Genomic DNA, 21140 nt, shown 5'->3' with positions numbered 1-21140 from the left:
AAGTGATGGAAAGAATCAAATCTCCGGGTATCTGATTCTAGTCAGGCCAGCCCAGCCACCTCCCTCCCATTCCAGCCACAAGCCTCTGGATTTTACAGGGAAGAAAACAGCCATCCTTGCTGTACTCAGTCCAAATTCCTGACCTGCAGAATCAGAATGGTTGTTTTAAGAAACTTAATTTTGAGGGAATTTGTTACTCAAGCAGTAGACAAATGAAATGACAATCCCAGAATCATTTTTGGACCAAGTCTTCTCTGTTCCCTAAATTTCCATGCTAGGGATCAGAATGGGTTCTTGAAATGAGGAAAAGTTGCAAAACAGTGAAATGTCAATGATTTTCTAACAACAGCTTAACACTAAGAACTTTTCAGTCTACACCAAGCAGAAAATGTGAGTTTTCTGCCTCCTGTGCAATAGAACATTCCAGGCATTGTAATGTGATGTTGGAGTGCCTGTTAAGAATAAGCGTCTTTAAATGTTTTCTCACTTTCTTGTCCAGTGAAGAAGGGAACAATGAACTCGAGCTTATTGAAAGAATCAGTCTCCCTTTGAAACACTGAATATCACCGGGGAATGTGATGTCCATCCAGAAGCCCTATCATTCTGCATTGGTGTCTTCTATGTCACAGAGGAGTGGATGCTCAATGTTGGCCTTTTCAGCACAGCAAGCTCTTGCCTTTCTCTACATTCAAAACAGAAGACTTGTCCATTGTTTCTCCTAGTAAAAAAAAAACACAAAAGACTTTGGCCTAGGTCAATTCCAGAAGATTTGCACATCTTACTCTTCCCTTTATTCTAGTATTCATACTGACAATGGTTGTGGAGATTAAGCTTCATTGTGTCAGCTGGATTGGCTTGGAAGCCTCCCTGGGAATTGGTGGGACACACTTCTGGGTGGGTATGGTACAACCTTGGCTACTATATCTGGTTCCTAGTCTCTTTTTCTCTAGCACTGTTCCCCTGCTCTCCTTCCCAGCTGCCATGAACTTAGCAGCTCTGTTCCACCAAGACCTTATGCCACAATGTTTCTGCCTTGGAACCAGCTGACCAAAGACTGAATCCCCTTAAAACATGAGCCAAATTATCCTCTTATAAATTGTGGGTATTAGGTATTCGGTCCAGCAATGGGAAAGCTGACTAATACAGTGGTGAAAGGAAACAGTTTGGCATGTCAGTATTACTTCTTGAAAAATTCTTGGATGTAGTAGTTACTTGTTAGCATATTTATATTTGCCTATATCTTGACTTATCTGAACAAGATGTTCCTAGGTGACAAGGACTCTTGTTACCCCTGTGCCCATCCTAAGGTATAAATAACATAGTGCCTGGCATATAAAAGCCACAATAAATAGCCTCGTCATGATAGCGACATTTATTTAACTTAATTTACTGGGTTTCTTGTCTACGCTATTTTTCCAGATTATGCCTTTTTTGAGAAATGTGAAGCAACTTAGCCAAGATCACAGCCTAAAGTGTAAAAGGTACACTTGGGATGGTGACTCCAGTAGGTCCTTCTGCTTCCAAAGTCCTTCCTCCTTCCTCCACATGACATGGAAAATTTGGCAAATGTTACAGAATAGCAAATACCTCGAAAAGTTCCCCAAAGAGAAAGCCAAGCATAAAGCAAGATTACAGATCTCAGGGCTTACTGGACTTCCATTCATATTTTATCCATGCCTGAACCTCTCCCCACCCTTCCCCAGTAGGTTTGACTTGGAGCTGTGCTACCCAGATTCCCCTTCCAGGAAAGGTTTACTGACAAGCTGAGGTGGGGTGGGGGGTGGCCTCCAGCTCCATCAAGGTCAGCCTCAGCTTCAGAACTGCTTCACCTGAGGTCACACCCTCCCTGCAGCAGTCCACCTTCAGGAACCCAGTGAGGCCTGGCTGGTTTGGATCTGCAGGCATTCTCCCAGACTCCAGAGCTCCTGGTCAGTTGGTTCAGGCTTTTTTGGCCCTCCTTCACAGTTCAGCTGCTCCCACTGCCAGTCCTGCCTTCTCACCCTTCCCCTCCCTTTCAGAGTTGTTGCTGTTGTTGTTTTTCATCTTCTTCTTCACTGTCTGTTTGCAATACATACTAGTGATGTTCATTTTGAGGAATTGGTAAAAGCATATAACATATTTTGATCATTTTCAATCCCTTACTTCCTTCCTGCCCCACCTCTTCCACCTCTCCAGTCTTCCTTCTTGTTTTCTACCGTCTCTCCTTTATTTTACTCATTTATCTTTAATTTAGGTTTCTCATATAAGAGAAACCATGCAATATTTAACTTTCTGTGTCTGGCTTCTTTCATTTAGCACTGTAGGTTCAAGCTCCATTCATTTTCCTGCCAATGACATGATTTCATTTTTCTTTATGGCCGAATACTATTCCATTGTATATACATCCCTTTCACAATACTTAATCCCTGATGAACATCTTGCCCAGGCTTTTGGTAAAAACAAGATAGTGAAAATCTTCCTCTTCCTTTGATGTTGCCCATCCCTTTTGTCTCTAATTTATTTCTCTGCCATCTTGGGTAGTTCTTTGGAGCCTTTCTGTAGTACTAGGGGTTGGGACCTGGATTTATGCCTGCCACAAAGCCTTCTGATATCTAGCAGGTGTTGTATTTTAGGGAAAGGGGAGCTATGCATAGATGGTCAAGAAATAACAAGTTGGGTTTCTAATGACTTGAACCTATCCTTTTCTTTATCTGAAACTGTGACCCAATCAGTGTGTGTGTGTGTCCATTTTCTGTTACTGCAACAAAATACCTGAGGTAATAACTTTTAAGTGGGAAAGTTTTACTTTTGTTCAGAAGCTTGGAGGTTGAAGTTCATGGTTGGTTGGCCCCCATTTCTTTTGAGCCTTTGCTAAGGTTCCTCATGGTGTACAGTGCATCAGTAAGTACATGATGGAGGGAGCGTGTAGAGGAGAAAGCTGCTGAGCCTCGTGGTGACCAGGAAGTGAGAGTGAGGGAAGGGTTAGGGGCCCAATATCCCCTCCAAGGGCATGCCACCAGTGACCTAACTTTCTCCTTCTAGGCCCCACCTCTTAAAAGTTTCACCATCTCCCAGTAGCACCACCACAGGCTAGTGACCAAGCCTTTAACACATCAGCCTTGTGACACACCTATCCAAACCATAAATGTGTAATTTTACCTGGCACAGAATGGATATGTACCTGGCACATGGTCAAATTGCCTTTACCTTTACATGTTTGTCATAATTATACCTGCCATATGAGGCTAATTGTAGTCTTCTGTAAGGGTCCTCCCTACTCATGTACTCTTTATAGTGTCTCACTTCTGGAATACTTTATTCTGCTCATCCCAATTTTCCCAGTCCAAACTCTGGTAGCTTTTCCTTTTTCATATTCCCATTCTTTCTCCCACTATGAAGGTCTTAACTGTTGCTTAGTACATTTTTCCTATATTTATTCTAATATATCTGTAGAAGACTCCCCCCCCACATCCCTTAACCCCCAAAATAAAGATTTACTGTTGTATGATTTTGGAGAAAGCAACTCAGCTCAGTGGTAGGGGATTTGCCTCACGGCTGCTCGGACAGCAAAAAAAGGTTTTCCTCTGAGGGTCCCCATTTGCTATGGAAGGAAAGAAGTAGCAGCAGCATTTTGCTTTGTTGTAGGCATGCACCAGAAGTTTTCTCCAGGCAGCAAGATGAATGACTAAAAACAGAGGAGGTAATTAATATACTATGCTTTATGTAAGCTGTCAGTTCACCCCTATAGTTGTTTTTAAAGTTAGCTCTTGTTATCCTTGATTTTAAATAATGAAAAGAGCTAAGAAAGGGCAGTTTATCTCCTCGGGGCTTCACAGTGGCAGGTTTTGGACCCAGCTCTTTCTGTTGTAAAAACCTATATTGACATTTTCAAGAAGGCTTTGGTTGGTATGGATGAGAGAATGTTTGAAGACTCTCTGAATAATGAGTGATGCTCTCACTTTAGTGTTAGGGGAAAGGACGTTTATGAGAACCATATCGAAGCAAGCCAGTCAAAAGCACTGTGGCACTGTGACTAAAAGCAGAGGAGTCCTCTCCAGAGCCTTCCTTAGTCACATCCATAATCCTACACTTACCACTCTTAATTATTCTCCCCGGTGCTGTTCTGTATGGGCCCAGAATGGATATGTGACCAGCACATGGTCAAAGTGATTACCTAGTACACTGGTGTTAACTCGGCTATCACTGCTACTTCTGGTTAAGCCTGTAAACTAAGTGGCCCCAAACCTCCTTTCCACTATGATTTCAGATCAGAGTTTTCAGTTGAAAGAAACTCAGTCAAGATTCTTAAGGAGGAAATAAAACAGAAGCCAGTGTTCTCAGGAGAGGCAGACAGTGAGGCTTCACCAGCCTCTCTTGCATTCCCACTTCTTAGTAGCCTCTTGTAGCTCTACCTGGTGACTTTTCAGAATTCCTGAGTTTTGATTTCCCTGCCTCTTCTAGTGCTTTGAGTTGAAGTCATTAGAGACATTTGTCTGATCTTTCAGCATAAATCTTCTGGACATTCACTGTCCTAGCCACTCCTAGTTTGTATCAGCCTCATCTTTAAAATGTATGTAACATCTTAGCATGGTAATATTTCAGTGAATCTATTTTCACAAATGAACACAGATGAAAACAGATACCTGCTTGAACTTCACCACCAGCCCTGTGTTATTTAAAAAGTGACTGCCTGAGAAGTTATGTGACTAAAGTCCAATCATATAAAGACCTTTCATTTCTTTAGCAATTACAGAAAGCTCCGAGATGTTGCCCTAAGCATAGGTTGTTTTCCATTCCCAACTCTAGCCTACTTCTCTCTCCTCAGTCAAATAGCGATGGAGGCCTATGGAGAAGTTTGGTGTGAGTGAAGTCATGAATGTTGTCAGAGTCTCAGCAGGAAGTGTTGTGAGAATTTTCTCCCTTGAGTGCCAAGCAAATCTTACATCCGGAATTACAAAGGAGAATAGGTGAATAGGAGACTGAGAAAATGATATTATATTTGTGTTCCTGGTCTCCTGGGCCTTCAAGAGGCCAAGAAAGAATGAACTAAAGGAACAGATCTGGTCAGTGCAGATCTGGGGAGAGGGCAGCTTCCTCCAGCTTTTTAGTTTCCTACCATTCAAGAGCTTGCTACACCTTGGATAGATCTCCTTTCACCATGAATTGACCTCAGTGGGCTGGCAGCAAAATACTTTATAACTACGTATCTCTGTGGGTCCAGAAACCAGAAATCAGAGAAAGATTATTTAAGCAACACATACCTAAAAAAACAAAATGGAGGGAGGACAGACAAGTAACAACTTGAAAAACACTACCACCAACAATAATGATGACAAAATAAGAGCACATAGAGGTTCAGGCGCAGCATAGAAACAGATTTTCAAGAACTGTGAAAATGTGATTTCCCAAATGAACAGTTCAGTAGATGGATTGGAGAAGAGGATGAGAATAATGTCGGAGCCCCAACATAAGTGGAAGAAGAATCATCAGGCACAGTGTCCAAAACACCAGGACAGGGAAATCATGAAGGGAAATGTAAGAGTTGGATAAATCTGGAAGAAAAATCGTATGTCTCCTACAATAAGAAGAGGAATGAAAATAGGAGATGCAATAATTTAAAAAAGTAATGGAGAAGGACCCTTCAGAACATAACAGGTATACAATTTACAAATAATTTAAAAGCAAAAAATAACCATCTGGAACTTTTAAAATATACTCCTAGGGCTGGGATTTAGCTCAGTGGTTTCATCACCTGCTGCGCAAGCTCAAGGACCTGAGTTCAAGCCCCGGTACCAAAATAAATAAATAAATAAATAAATAAATAAATAAATAAAATATACTCCTAAAACATCACTGGGCCAACCTTTCTCTGGTAGCTGAACCCACAGAGATAGTTATAAACCATTAAAATATTTTGCTGTCAGCCCCCACCCCCCAAATTTATATTCTTAAGTGAGTTCAGCATTAATGAACAGAGGTAAGATAAGTGAACTTAATATTCATTTTAAGATATCTGGACATGAATCACAGATTAAACTAAAAAGATCTAAGAAAATGGATGACTAATAAAAAAGCTGGAATTAATAGACAAAATTGTAAACCCTATAGCAGCACACTTGAAAATCTAAAGGAAAAGGATTTTTTTTTAAAGCTCAAATTAATCCGACAGGAAGCAGAAAAATTAAATAGGCAAATTATTAAATAAGAGAATGAGACAATGAATAAATAGTACTGGAAAAGTCATCATAGCAGAGAAATTCATTGATTTTAATTTAACTGTAAATACTTTTAAAAGCCAAGTATTTCAATGCCGTATAAACTCTTGTAGGCCACAAAAAAGAAGGAAAGCACCTTAATTCTTTCTTATGAGGCCAACCTAAATTTAATCTCCAACCCTACAAAGAAGGCTACAAATAAAAAAATCCACACACACTCTAATTTTTGGATATGCATGCTGATATTGTGAGTAAAACATTAGCAAATACAATCTAGCAATCTTTCAATAAAGTAAAATTATAACCAATTCTTTACCCTCCCCTATGTCCTGGAATGTTTTTCATGGCATGTATTTCCCTGTCCTTTAATTTTGGGATCAGCCATGTGATTTACTGTGGTGAATAACAGAAGTGGAGATGTACGTCTTCCCAGTCTATGCCTTAAGAGGCCTTGTACATTTTCTATGCCTTCGTGTGCCTCTGCTGAACCATGAGACTAGCCTGCCTAGCCTGCTTGCCCTGGCAGGAGGATGAGTTACCTGGGGCAGCATGGTGCCAGCTACCACAACCTGAAGCAAAAGAGCCAAACAGACTTACATTGACAACCGGAGCAACTTAACTGAGCCTGAACTACATCATTCAGACTTCAGCTAACCAGAAGAGACACGAACAATAACAAATGATCATTGTTTTTTAAGCCACTGAGAGTTTGGCTGGTTTGTTGCAGAGAAATTACTAACACACATATGGGATTAAATTTGGAAATGCAAAGGAGGTTTTATATTAGCAAATCTATCAACATAATTCATGACATCAATAAATTAAAGAGGAAAACCATATGAATGATGATATCAATAAAGGCTTAAAAGTCATTTGATAAATTTCAGCTGCATTCCTAATATAATTCTAAGTTAAATTGGATTAGAAGAAAATCTCTTAAAATAGTACAGACTGTTTACCAAAAACAGATGCCAGCTATAATCCCAAATGGCAAAGCACTGACCTGTTCAAATAAAATTCAGAGCTAGAAAAGAATGCCTCTTCTCCCCATTATTATTTGACATTGCCTGGGAGGTTCTAGCTAATAAAAAAGATCCAAAAAGAACTCATATAAACATCAGAAAAGAGATCTATTTTCTTGTTGTTTCATGTTACATTTGTACAGCTAGAATACCAGAGCACTCCAGTAAAATCTGAGAGACTTATTCAGAGAAGCTGGTACAGTGAAGGAATATAAGGTTACTATACAAAACAAAATGTTTTTCTATTCAAGCAATAAACAACAAGAAATGAAAATGGGAAAGCTTATATCCACAATGAATAAAACCGTATAAAACACATGGCTAAATTTAACAAGAAAAACATCAGACCAGTATGAAGAAAACTGCAATACCATTGTGAAAGGCATAAAACAAAACCTGAAAAAAAATTTGACATCATAAAATTTCAATTTTCTCAAAGTCAATATTATGGTTTTGGAATATTAATTTAAATGTTAGTTTTCAGTGAAAAGGAGGGTATTTATGTAATATACTGTACTTTGGATACCTATATATGAAATAAGTGCCCTAGAATAGCCGTGAAAAATAAGGGAGAGAGAAATATCCAGATATCAGTCACTGTATACTGTATACCCCAGAGGCATTGTAAACAAATCAAAACATGGTAGTGGCACAGTAGCAACAGATAATTCAAGTATCAAAATAGATAATACAGCATTAAATCGCATATATGAAAATGTAATACATGACAAAGGTAGCATTTAGTTTAAGTGGAGAAAAGGTGGATATTAATGAAGAGTATGGATGCAACTGGCTCTTAATTTTAAATAGAATTGGACCTCTCTTTAACACCTAAAGTCAATACAATTTCTGAGTAATTTCATCTTCAAATGTAAAAATAGTAAAAGCCCTGCAAAAAAGTAGAGGGAACGATATTAATAACCTCAGAGTGGGGAGATCTTCTTAGTCAATTCTCAAAACCCAGAAGCCATAAAAGATATTTTTATATTCTAATACATTGTTTTTAAAATTTTGGCATGAGACATAATAATTAAAATAAACAAGAAATTGAAAACATAGCTGCACTCAAGGATAATATACAAGAAATTCTTACACATTAACAAGGAAAAACAACCCATTCAAACATAGGCAAAAGACATGAAAGACCACACCACAGAGAAACAAATTTAAATGGCCCATATTTTTTGTCAAAGATTGCTAAGAAATCAGAGAAACTTACCTTGAAGTAACAATGAGACAACCCACTTTGCCAAGAGGATTGGCAAAATTTAAAAATAGCAGTAAGATCAATATAGTGGGATTGCAGGCAAAAAATTGTACTGTCACATATTGCTGGTGGATTTGCAAATTTATTACATAATTTTTAGAAAGCAATATGGCAACATCTAATGAAATTGAAAACAAGACTCATACACCTTTCAACCCAGCTATTCTGTTCTTGGGAATCTGTTCCAGAGGAATAAAAATAACGGTACATAAGGATTTATATTCAAAGGTGTTTATTGCTATGTTGCCTTTTAGTGGAAAAAGAGGAAGCAAAATGAATGTCCACCAGAAGTGGGATTGTTGGATAAAATTGTCTTCATCAATACCACAAGATGTTATGTAACCAATATAAAGAGTGTAATTGAATAATTACTCTTAATCTTTTTGTTCTGTTGAATGGGAATAACAGTAACAATGATACTAGCAAACATTCATATATGCAGTTTTAAGTCCTTTATGTGTGTTAACTAATTCAATCCTTACAACGACATGATATGGGTAGTATTATTATCCTCATTTTTAAAATGAGGAACCCAAAATCCAGAGAACCTGGAGTCATACAGTTAGCAAAAGGCAAGAGTAAGATATAGAAAACCATAACTGACTTGATATAGATTTCTGTAAAATAACCTATAATAAAAAGATATACAGTGCATATGTGCACATATGCCTATTATATGTTTGATATAATGACGACAGAAACAAAATATGCACTAAGCTAGCAACATTAATTATTATATATCATATAACTACATTTTCTATTAGATACACAAATTAAAAATGATTAAAGAGCCACTACATTTGGACAATGGACCATTCCAGAGGTGATGCAGTTGCTGCTCCAGGTGTGGCAAAGATATTAGCCTGTTCCAAGTGAAGCACATCCATATCCCATCACTCAATAGCTCTTCCTCTCCTCTGCTCTGCTTGGCACTGGGCTCATCCCTCCCGCATGGCAGAACTACTGTATTTAGAAAAGGCAGGTGCTTCCCCTCCTACCGAAGCCAAGAGACTCCCTGGAATCCAGGCATCACTGTGCTCTGAGATTGCCCAACCTCAGAAGGCCTCTAAGATCCCATTCTTGTACACACATCTCAGATTTGGCGCATGGTGATGGAGAATGGAACTGCCTCAAGCCCACCACATCTCTTAGGGAAATTAAAACATCTTGGAACAGGGTCTATCCTTCATCCCATTTATGGCAGGGAGATTTAAACTTTCCCACTCATGATACACTCCACACAGGTGACTAAGGAGTTTACAGAGACAGAGGCAACAATTTATTCCTCCACAAAGCTCGGGTTCTTAAAGGAAAGATACAATTTTTATATCAAGCAATCAATGTATGTTTGTTGAGTGCAGAAAATGATAACATATACAAGTAATTCAAACCCAAGGTAGAGAGTGAAGTGTTAAATGACAGAACCACAAACGAAATGCTACGGGTGTTGGAGTAGGGAAGGGCGAGTGTTCCCAGAATTTCCCTTATAAAGAGATGCAGTGTTTCTCAACATGTGGTCAGTATCAAATCCCTGAGATGATAAAGAACTCCAGAGCTACTGAATCAGAATCTCCAGAAGTGAAATCTAGGAGCCCTCCACACCATTCTTACGCATACTATAATATAGACCATAAGAAATCAGATAGATTTGGGTGTGCAGAGAAGCAAGGAAGAATGCAAAATTCAAAGGCCTCAGCCTGAGTAAAGTGTCCAAGCATGAAAGCAAAATGGAAAACGGAGGCCAATTCAATTAAGCTGGGGGTGTGGGAATTGGTGTAGAGGAATAACACGGGAAGGGTGGGTTAGGACGAGGTGATCTTGGAATGTCTAGAGAATGTCAAGTTAGGAGTGAACTTTCTTCTGAAGGCAAAAGAAACTCACTAAGATATTTGAGACAACATGAAAATAGGAGGATCTTAACTTTCCTTGTGCTTTCTAAACCGAGCCATATACCAGAATTACTAGGGTTGTTTGTTCAAAGTCCAGGCTCTGAGGCTCCATTTCTGGTATTCTGAATGAGAATTTCCAGGGACGTATCACAAGAACACCTCCCACCTGTGTGTGTGTGTGTGTGTGTGTGTGTATGTGTATTTGGCAGCACTGAGGACTGAACCAAAGTCTTTTCCACTGAGCTCCATCACCAGCTCCTTATTTTATTTTGAGACAGGATCTCACTAAGTTGCTAAGTTGCCCAGGCTGGGCTCGAAATTGCAATCCTCCTGCCTCAGCCTCCCAGAATGCTGAGATTATGGGCATGCGCCACTGTACCCAGCCCAGAAATTATATTTTTCAACAATCTTTTCAGGTGATTCATGGGGAGTCAGCCTGGTATTGGTTCATGAAATAGAGTTTTACAACCACTGCTTTACTGATAAATGCATTCCTGAAAAGTTGTTTGAGATTTTATTATTGGAATCATTTGTTCAAAGTACTAGGTAAGTGTGCTATTTAGAGGCCAACTCTGGTAAATCTCCTTGTTCAGCAATAGAAAAAGAAATCACTTTCTCTAGAATGTTCTGATGAAATGCACACTCAGTTTAAATGCAAAACCCCTGACAATCTTCACTAAATGTGGCAACACGTTTGAGTGTGTGGCATTAGTGAAGTCATACAGTTGCATTAAATACAACATGGGAAATAACTCAAAATGTTCAAGTTTCATCCAGCTTTGCAACAAAATGAATAAACCTCCAAGTGATATTGGAAAGGAAAAAGCGCTTGTAGGATGTGATGCTGACAGAATGTAATGTTATGGCTTCAAAATTTAAAATCCGCCATGTACACATTTTGCGAATACAGTGCAAGTTGAGGCAACAATCTAGCTAGAGACTAGATAGTCACTCTTCGCAACTCATATTCTAATAAGGATTAGACTCTATGATTTTCACGATGTTTTTTGTCACTTTAAGATTTTCAGCTTGTGTTATTTGAACAGTTATACAGTTTGAAGATACGTGAAAGGAAAAGATGCAGGGAAGGGATGCAATGTTCAAGTACCAGTCTAATTTATTTTTATAAAAAATTGCACGGACATAGATGATTCTGAGTCAGAAGGTTGTTTCCTCAAGCCATATGATATTTTAAGATTGTCATTTTCATTTAAAGAAAGCATATCTTTCACTAAAGCCTGTCTTCATTTCCATAAGAACACCTTGGTTTGGCAAGCCAAATGTTGGCATAGAAGTTTGCTTAGCACAATGCTCAAAAGCCAATTTGGAGCAAGAACTTGCTCGTGTTTAACCTTCCAATAGCCAAGCCTGCTTCATTCCTTTCAGAAGGAAGTCTTCTCACCTCACCCCAGAACTCTCCAGCTTCCCTTCACTTCCAATGCCTTCTCCAAGGTTCATGATGCAAATAGGGTAGAAATCAGAAATGAGTCCTGACAGTAGTTTTTCAGGAAGGCAATGTGATTTAAGCAAGTCTTTTGTGCACCTGGGCTAGAGTGCCTCTTTCTCGGGTACTGCCTGAACTATAGGAGTCCCTTTCTACTCTCCACCTCTATGCAGCAGAAAAGGCAAATACAAGCAACTAATGCCCTGAACCAAATTCAAATTCACACAGTAATGGGACAGGAAAGGGAAAGCACCTAGCTAGAATAAAGCACAGATCTAAGAAGAGAAGTTAAGAGATGGTTAAATTTAACATTTGAGGAGATGTTTTTTGCCGACTAGTCCCTTGGCTTTAGGGTAGGAAGGCACAAGGAAAAGTTATCATCCCCATATATTATTGTAGCTTGATCAGTGTGCTAGGAGCATGGAGTTATATTTTTATTTGTGGACTCTGCACTGCCCTGGCATGTCTCCCCACCCCAGGCTATGTTTCCTTGGGCCAAAAGGATCCCAATTCCCATAGCAATTTCCCCAATGAGTTTGGTTTCACCTACCTTAGAAGTGGAGATGCAGTGGGCCAGGAGGTGTGGAACAAGTAAGATCCCACCATGGGCCAAAAGCTTAAAGGGCCCCGTTGTTATTAGTGCTCCCAGCGGGTACGAAGCTCCTTGGTCATATCATCACTGTCTGATTCTGAGGTTTGCAAGAGTCTGCATCTGAACCCAAGCAGCCCAATTCCCTAAGCCCCTTCAGGTTTCAAGGGCTCCAGGCAGGAAAAGCAAACAGTCCAGAGTGATCTCAGGGGCCGTGGACCCTGTTCAGTTCATATCAGACTGTTGCGAGGAGTGGTAAGTCACAGGGTCTATATTGCAGCTATTTTTAGTGAAACAAAATTCCTTCTCCAAGTTCTCTTGCTTCCAGCTTGTTCTAAGTGTAGGAGACCAGCTGTGGTCAGATCATCTTACTGGACCAAGGCTCTGTCAAGGCGAAGAGACCGATCCAGGGAGGTGGAGCAAAGAACTTGTGACTGATGGTGCTTTGGCCCTCTCTCATCCTCTCTGGCATCTCCAGAGGAGGAGGATCCTTTGGAAAGGAAAGTGTTATTGCCCAGGATAATGGGCATTCCCCTCCATTCTGGCAGAAACTTGATAGGTCGATGGCATGAGAAGAAAGAATTGAGAAATTAGAAGGCCTCCCCCTCTCTTTCCCAGTCCCTACACACACACACACACACACACACACACACACACACACACACACACACACACACCACATTCTGCAGGCCAAACCCAGATCTTGGCCAGACTTGCTAGAAGGGTCTAGAGGACAATGTCATCATCCAGGAGCCATGCCAGGAGTAAAAGTATAGGGAAGATTTGTGTCCAGCCACTTTGCAGCTGTCATTCATTATTCTGAGGGATGGTTTTAATGGAGAAGAAAATTCAAGGAGGATTTTGTTTTTGGCTTCAGACCTTGACCAGAGGTGTTAATTCAGAAGAAAACACCACTCTGGGCTCCTGGGAGTGCTAATTGCCTTCTCCAAATTCATCTAGGTAAGTGTTTTACAAACTGTGGGCTAGGATTCATTAGATAGTAATGAAATTGATAAAGTGGCTGTCATCAGCATTTTAAAAATGAAAAGAAAATGGATAGAATGGAATGGAATGGGGTAGAATACAGAAGGGTGCTTTGTACACAGTAAAGTGAATTCTGTGAAACTTTTGTTTCTTCTATGTTCAAGTGTACTCATTCTCCACATGAAATGCATTTCTTAAAATTAAGAAAAATTTTTTAAAATTAGATTTATTAGTACAATTTAGATATACATAACGATCACATTCACCATAGGGAATTTGTACCTGTACATGATATATCTTGATTCCTCTTTTTTTCCCATTCCCTTCCCCTCCCTTCAATCTCTCTTCCCCTCCTTACTTACAAAACTTTGTTTTCATTTTATCCTTCTCTAATTTTTTTCTTTTCCTTTCTTTCCATCTCACCCTTCCCTAGTTCCCCTTTCCTTTTGAAGAATTTTTTCCTATTTCACAATATCTGTTATACATTTTGGTTCCTATTTATACTTTCAGTTTTTCACACCAGAGAGACAATGTGATACTTACACATGTGTGTCCAATTTACTGCACTTAAGAGTATGGTCTCAAAAATGCATCCATTTACATAGCAGTGTCTCAAATTTACCCTTCCTTACAGCTGAGTAGTACTCCATTATATGAAAAAAAGCACATCTTTTTTATCCATTAATTGGTTGATGAGCATTTCAGTTGTTTCCAAGATTTAGTTACTACAAACTGTGTCACTACAGACATGGGTATGGATATATCGCTGTGGTATGATGCTTTTAATTCTTTTGGGAAGATATCCAGCAGGGGAATAGCTGGATCAAATGGGACCTCTAATCCTAGTTTTTTGAGAAATTTCCACAGTGGCTGCACCAGTCTACACTCCCACCAACAGTGGAGAAGTGTTCCTTTTTTCCCACAGCCCTGCCAGCATTTGTTGTTGGTTGATTTCTTGATAGCAGCCATTCTATCTGGAGTTAGATGGAATCTCAGCATTTTTTTAATTTGCACCTCTGGAACGTCCAGTGATGTTGAACTTAAAATGTATTTTGTAATTTTGCTCACAAAATCTTATGTTTTTGGAAAACACTGATCTGGTTGATTTGGTAGAGAAGAGCATGAAGATAATCCCTTGGGCCATCCTCAATTTTATAAATGCTCCTATTACTATAACCACTGGTTTTGAGGAGTTCATTATGTGTCAGGCACTATTCTAAATATTTCATGATCATCATCTTGGTTAGTCTTTATCACAACCTTCTGAGGTAGGTTTATCTCAGTTTTCTAAGAGAAGCACCTGAGGCTCAGTATCAAGCTCAAGTAGCTACTAGTAAGGGAAAGGGCTGGGATATGAACCAAGGTCTTTCTCAGAATTTGTGTAGTTAACAACTCAAGACCACTTCTCTCTTTAATTGATCAACTCAGGCTTAAATTTATTAGATAAATGGATATGGATATCTTGGCTGTGCTGGGAGTTTTATGTAAAATAATATTAAAATGTTTAGAAAACAATTTCAGATTCCCAGAAACTTCCAGTAGTTAGTTGAATTAGTTGCCTATTTGACTCGCAACTTTATGCCTAAAATCCCAGCCTCAAGACATTCTAAGGGAGAGCTGAAAGACAAGCTGGAGAGGAATGTGATTTTAAGGCACTATCTTTCCATAGCCTTACCCCTCTAGTTGCTTCCATTCTATTCTACAGGGAAATCTTGTCCCAGGGTGCATTTGGTTTTTGTCTTTTTATAGTTTGAGCTAAATCAGTTCAACCACTTTTGAGTTGATGAGGGCAAAGAAAAACATGCTTATTCCACTTCCAAAATAAGCTCCTCTTTCGGGTATACAGAAAGCTCAGAAAAGGCTGAAACTTTGAAACTTCCCACTTCACATATGAGGACTTCTAGGTCCTAATTACTTTTAAATTTACATTTAAAAATCCTACATTTGCTCATTTTGTAAACTCCTATGTTTTGTTGTCTTTATAATTCCCATGACACACACCCTGTGTGAATGACCAGTATGTCATAGACAAGAGGTGTTTGCCTCAACAAGTGCCACCATGCAGGAAAAGTGCAATGTATGTGTTGGGGGACTAAAGGGGGAGGAAGTGCTAAATATGGCCTCCTGCAGAAGCCCTGAAGGAGTGCAGGTCAGGTCAAAAATGGTCAAAAGGGAAGGCCCCTTTTTGTTTCCTGGTCACTTACACAGGCCAGCGCAATACCGTGTGGCTCCTGGCTTCCGAATGGAATTTTCTCCAGACCAGGGAAGGCTAAAATTTGACCTAAATGGCTATTAGCTTCTCTGTACCAACTCGTGGCTACTCATCAGCCCTCTTCTGATCTCTATTTGGAATGAAAATTAATTGACTCCGAAATCTGTGCAAAATTTCCAGGCAAAACATTCTCCATTGTTACCAACATACTGACCACCACGTGCTGTGGTGCTGGGGCCTGTAGTGCTGGACTCTGGACAGCTCAAATCTCAGCTCCCCGCCACGGGGCCCAGCGGCTTCCTGGCTGGACTTCACACTTAGAGGCAGACATTTACCCCCACCTGTGGCCACATCCTTCCAGTGTTTTTCAAAACAGGAACAGTTGTCTCAGTCCTTGCATTCTCCTGGCTATTCTATTTTTGCCAGGCTGGAATAGGATATTGCAGGCCTGCTCTGGCCAGAGTTGGGCTGACTTGTCCAAAGGGAACCCAGGACTCGGGCACAGGGTTCCCCAGCCGAGAGCATGTACCTGCCCCTGCTGGTTCCAGTCACCACCCTCATGGAAGCAGAATGGCAAGGACAAAATAAAAGGGGGGTTCCACTTCTCAACCTTACTGATCTGCCTGAAGCTTCTAAGAACAAAGGACATTTAATAATAGAATTCCTCCTTGGATATTTATAGCAGCAATTGCTCAAAGCATTTTTAGGCTTTATTTTAAAAATCCTAGCCTTTGTCACAGCCTCCCCAGGAACTACAGCAGAAGGCAAGTACGAGCAGCTCCACTTCGCAGACCAGGAGACTGAGGGATCAGTGAAGAAAGACTCTTTCAAAGATGTACTATAAACAGAGATAGCTGAGAAATGCGGTCCATTAGCACTGTCCCTGGATGATGACGCTGTGGTCCTTAGGAAGTTAGGACTCTTCTACCTGCTGCACTAAGCACCAGAGATTCTGAGATGAATAATTTATGGTCTCCTGTGTCTCCAAAGAATAAATTTCAAGGAAACAAGAGAGAAAGGGAGAACTTATTAATTGAAAGATTTGAGAGATTTACTAACTATATATAATATATGAACCCTATTGGGACCCCAAATCAAACACACCTACTGGAAGAACACATAGATTAGACAAGAGGGAGACTGTTATGGCTGTGTCTAGATGTCCCCCAAAGCATCATGCAGTCATAGGTGGGGCTTTTTCAGAGGGAGCTGGATCTAGAGTGTGTGACACTGGTATTGATTCATGGTGCAATGCTAGGCTCAAGGGCACTAGAATTAAGGGTGTGAGTGCTACCCACTCTAAGAAGCTTGGATAAGACAAAAGGGTCAGAAAGATGTTTTTAAGGTTTCTTGTGCCTTTTGCTATCTTCTGGGCACCATGAACAGTTTCTCCTCTGCAAGGCCTGTCTGCCACGCCACCCTGCCTTGGAGCCAGGTGATTATGGACTGAAACCTCTACAAACTGTGAGCTAATAACCGCCCCCCCCTTACCTTTAGGTGTCAGGTATATCTCAGCAATGAGAGAAAAGTAATTAAAACAGAACATTTGATAAAACTGGATATTTAATTATTAAAATTATTAATTCCTTAATTAATTATAATTATTAATTTAGATGTGATACAACTACTGTGTTAAAAATACCTTACCATTCAGAAATATAGATCAAAGCATTTAGAGATGAATGATATGGTAACTGGAAGGAATGGGTAAGGGATATAATACAGATAAAACAAGAATGCCCTTGAGTTGATGATTGTTGCGGCTGGTAACAAATGCAGGGTAGTTCAGTGCACTTTCGTCTTTAGCTTTGCTTAAAAGTTTCTATAATAGATGAATCAAAATAAAAGAAGTCATAGTACTTGTCTTCAAGAAAAACCAGACTTTGCATTCCCTGGAGAGCTTTACTGACAGCTTTTTGTGATGGGCCCAAGCTCTCCTGGACTACAGCAGTCAAGATCAAGGAACATGAGGCCAGAGCATATGGCCACACATTCAGAAACAAAGTATCTGGAGCACTGGAAAGGTAGGGCAGGAGCAGCCCTCAGTAATGTGGGTCCTGATAGCATTACTCTCATTGTCTAAGTTCACCAGGTGATGTTTGAGTTGGAAGGGCCCTGATCCCCTGAAGGGAGAAAATTGAGTCTGAGAGATGAGAAGTGACCTCACAATGCTGTATAGCAAATAAGTGACAAAACCAGCAGTCTAAAACTCAAGGCCTTTGACTCTCATAGCAGGATTGTATTCTTTAAACACTTATAGGATGAATCCTATATGCCAGGAACCATGCTATGTTCAATTACACTGTCATCCCTTCACATGGACAGAGACATTCATTTTATTTCTTCCACATTACTGCCCTTAGTCCAATACCTTTTAAGAGTAAGCACTTCAGTGGAATTGGATTTAATTAGGGTTGAGGGCCTGAAGAAAAATTTTTCTTTTCTTCATTTGGAATGTGTCATGAGAATATTTGTGTCCTTCCTTCCCACCTCCTAAAAAATTATTGTGTTGAAAGTCTAACCTACAGTATGACATAATGTGACCATATTTGGACACAAGATTCTTGCAGATGTCGTTAGTTAAGGTAAGATCAATAGGGAGATTGCTTTTAATCTAATATGGCATTTTTATAAAAAGGGGAAATTGAACCCTGACCAGACAATGTGAGGAAATCTAAGGAGGAGATGGCCAACTACAAGCCAAAGAGAAGCCTGGGACAGAGTCTTCCCTCACTTTCCCCAGAAGGAATCAAGCTGGCCTGCCATTGCCTTGATGTTGTACTTCGAGTCTCCGGAGCTGTTACACACTAAATTTCTGCCATATAACCACCAAGTTTGTGGTACTTTGCTTTGGCATTCCTAGAAAACTAGCAGAACATATCTGAGTGGACAGGTAAGGAGGAAATGGTTGGAGATTTGATAGAGAAAGGACTCAATCCACAAACATGTGTTGTGCTCCTTTGATATGACCCGCACTGTGCAAAGCCTCAGCTATAAAGTTGGCCTTTTGCTCCCAGTGCTATGATATGTGGTAGTCAGAGATGACACCTTCACTCTCAATTGTAATATAGGGAGGAAATACTGAGAAATGGAGGAAGTACTGCTAAAGTGCCAGTAGAGTGAACACAATGAGAAGCATCTCTTTCTGCTAAGAGAAGGAGAATATTCAAGAAGACTAAACACGCATCAGTTAAGGTATGTCTTAAAGAACAGGTAAAATCGGAACACTCAGTAAGGAAAGGGCATTCTCAGTGCAAGAAATAGCATAAACGTAGGCATGGCAGTGACAGGAAGAGGGGCTTTCTACTAGGAACAGCGAGTAGTTCTGTAGATCAGAGTCTAAAGTAGCTGAGAGGGAACCTGAGGAGAAAGAGCTCAAAAGGTGTCCAAGAAACCAGTTAAAAGGTAGTTGGAGGAGTTTAGAGGTGATGAAGTAGGATAGAGATAGGCAGAAGTTTTGAGGCACAGAAAGTGGCTCAGAATGGTCTGAGTGACACATTTCCCCAGGATCAGAGCTACAGTGAAGAGAGCACTTGACAGTCACCTAGTTTAGTGGAATAGTAAAACTTAAGACAAGTCAGAATGTGCCTACTCTGTGCCAAGCCAACACTATGCCCTAGACCGGCCTGCAGACCCAGAAGTGCACAAAACCATGGTCACCATCCTTGTGAAATCTGAGGTGGGGGGATGGGGCCAGTAGCTATCAGCTAAATGTGTATTTGTTTAATTACACTTTGAGAAATGCTAAGGAATAGATATATGGGACCCTGAAGAAGAGGAGCAGGAGGAGGAGGAGGAGGAGGAAGGGGAAGATCATCCTAGTCTGAGCATTCATTAAAACGAAGCTTCTAAGATGAAATTATATATAAATTGAAGGTGAAGAAAGTTGGTGGTGGAGGGGTAGGGGTTGGGTGAGAAGCTCCTCAGGTAAAAGAAAGGCTCCAAATTGGGGAAAAATATTTGAAAAAATAGAGCAACATAATTGGAACATATATAACTAGGGAGAGCACCGCCTGAAATGAAGTTCGAGAGACAGAGATGGAAGAGATTACACATAGTTGAATGGGTCAGAGTAAGGAGTGAGGATTTTAGCCAGAAAACAGTAGAAAACAAAGTGTTCTAAGCTAGAGGTTGACATGTTCAGATTTGCATTTTTGAACTATCTCACTGGCAACATTGTGAGAACTTGACTGATGGAGATAATTATAGAAGCGGGGGGCCAACTTGCTGATTATGACAGAGAACCAGGTAAAAGCCAACAGTGGTCCGGAACAGGGAGATGGAATGAAGATGAAGAGAAGTAGACAGATTTAACATGAATTTAGGAGACAGAATTATGTGCCTATTTGGAGACAAGAGTGAAGGAATAGGAAGAGACAGAGATGACTCCTGTAGTCTTTTGGTCACAGAAGCTCAATGGTGGAGCTGGGGCTTGCGGGCTATGATGAAGACAGGAAAGGAAACAGTTAATACATAGGCTGGCTGAGGTCAGAGAAGAATTTAAGCATTTTGTCCAAGTCACTCAGCAAGGGACTTAACCTGTGTGCTTTTGGGACTATGTCTTCTTTGTCCATCTCGGTGTCTCCCCTCCCTCTAGCACCTAGCCTGGCACAGAGAACAGACACATCAGACACTTTAGTGAAAGATAAAATGGTCTTACTCATTGTAATTAAACATGGGAAACAACAGCTCCTTCCTAAAGCTTTCTACACACTAAAGTTCCAATCCAAAGCTATCTGGATACCTTTTCCTTATTGCTGTCAGTTTTTATATATAGAAAATATCTCAAAGTGCCAAATATAGTAAATGATGGGGTCCAGCCTTCCAGAAACCATATAATCCTTAGTTCAAGATAATCTAATCAAGGAAAGTGCCTTCAATAGCACAGAGATTGTCATCTGTGAAAATGAAATTTGCAAGACAAGCAACAGACCTTCACTCTAGAAGCCTGGGACCAGCAATAGAATTGGCAATGCTGGAGATTGAGAAGCCAAGTTAGGAGGGGTATGGTAAAAAAGGAAAGCAGCTCTTTTGTTTGGAAAATCCTGAGAGGCATAGACAGAGGCAAAACGCCTAGAAGACAATAGGTCAGCTTTTGGAGCTGATCAGGTCCTTCAGGATGATCTCTGCTTATGCCAAAGGTAACCTTAGAAAAAGAAGCCAGTAGGCCAGTAGATCTCTAGCTTGAAAGGCAAAGGAGAAAAATCCGAGAAGAGCTTCTTTGAGTGTATTAGTTAGGTCTTTTGATGACTAATGCCAGAAAGACAACTTAAACGGGCATCCTCTGTCAGGATGGTTCCCCTGACAGGCTGGTCTTAGGTTTGATAACCTAAGATATCCAACTCTTTTGTAAAGAGATCTCTTTTCCAATAATTGCAGCCAACATTCCAGAATAGAGTCTCAATGAACTGGATTGAGTCACATGTCTAATCCAAAACTGTTATGACTTGCATCTAGATGTCCACCCAAAGCCTTATGTATTCATAGGTAGCCCTTTACAGAGATGGCTGGATCTAGGGTGTGTGAATATGGATTAAAG

Source organism: Heterocephalus glaber, unplaced genomic scaffold (genome assembly GCF_053883595.1).
Source record: "Heterocephalus glaber isolate CG9 unplaced genomic scaffold, H.glaber_assembly_v1.0 deba00001764, whole genome shotgun sequence".
Lineage (NCBI taxonomy): Eukaryota > Metazoa > Chordata > Mammalia > Rodentia > Bathyergidae > Heterocephalus > Heterocephalus glaber.
Note: the sequence above shows the minus strand (reverse complement) of the source record.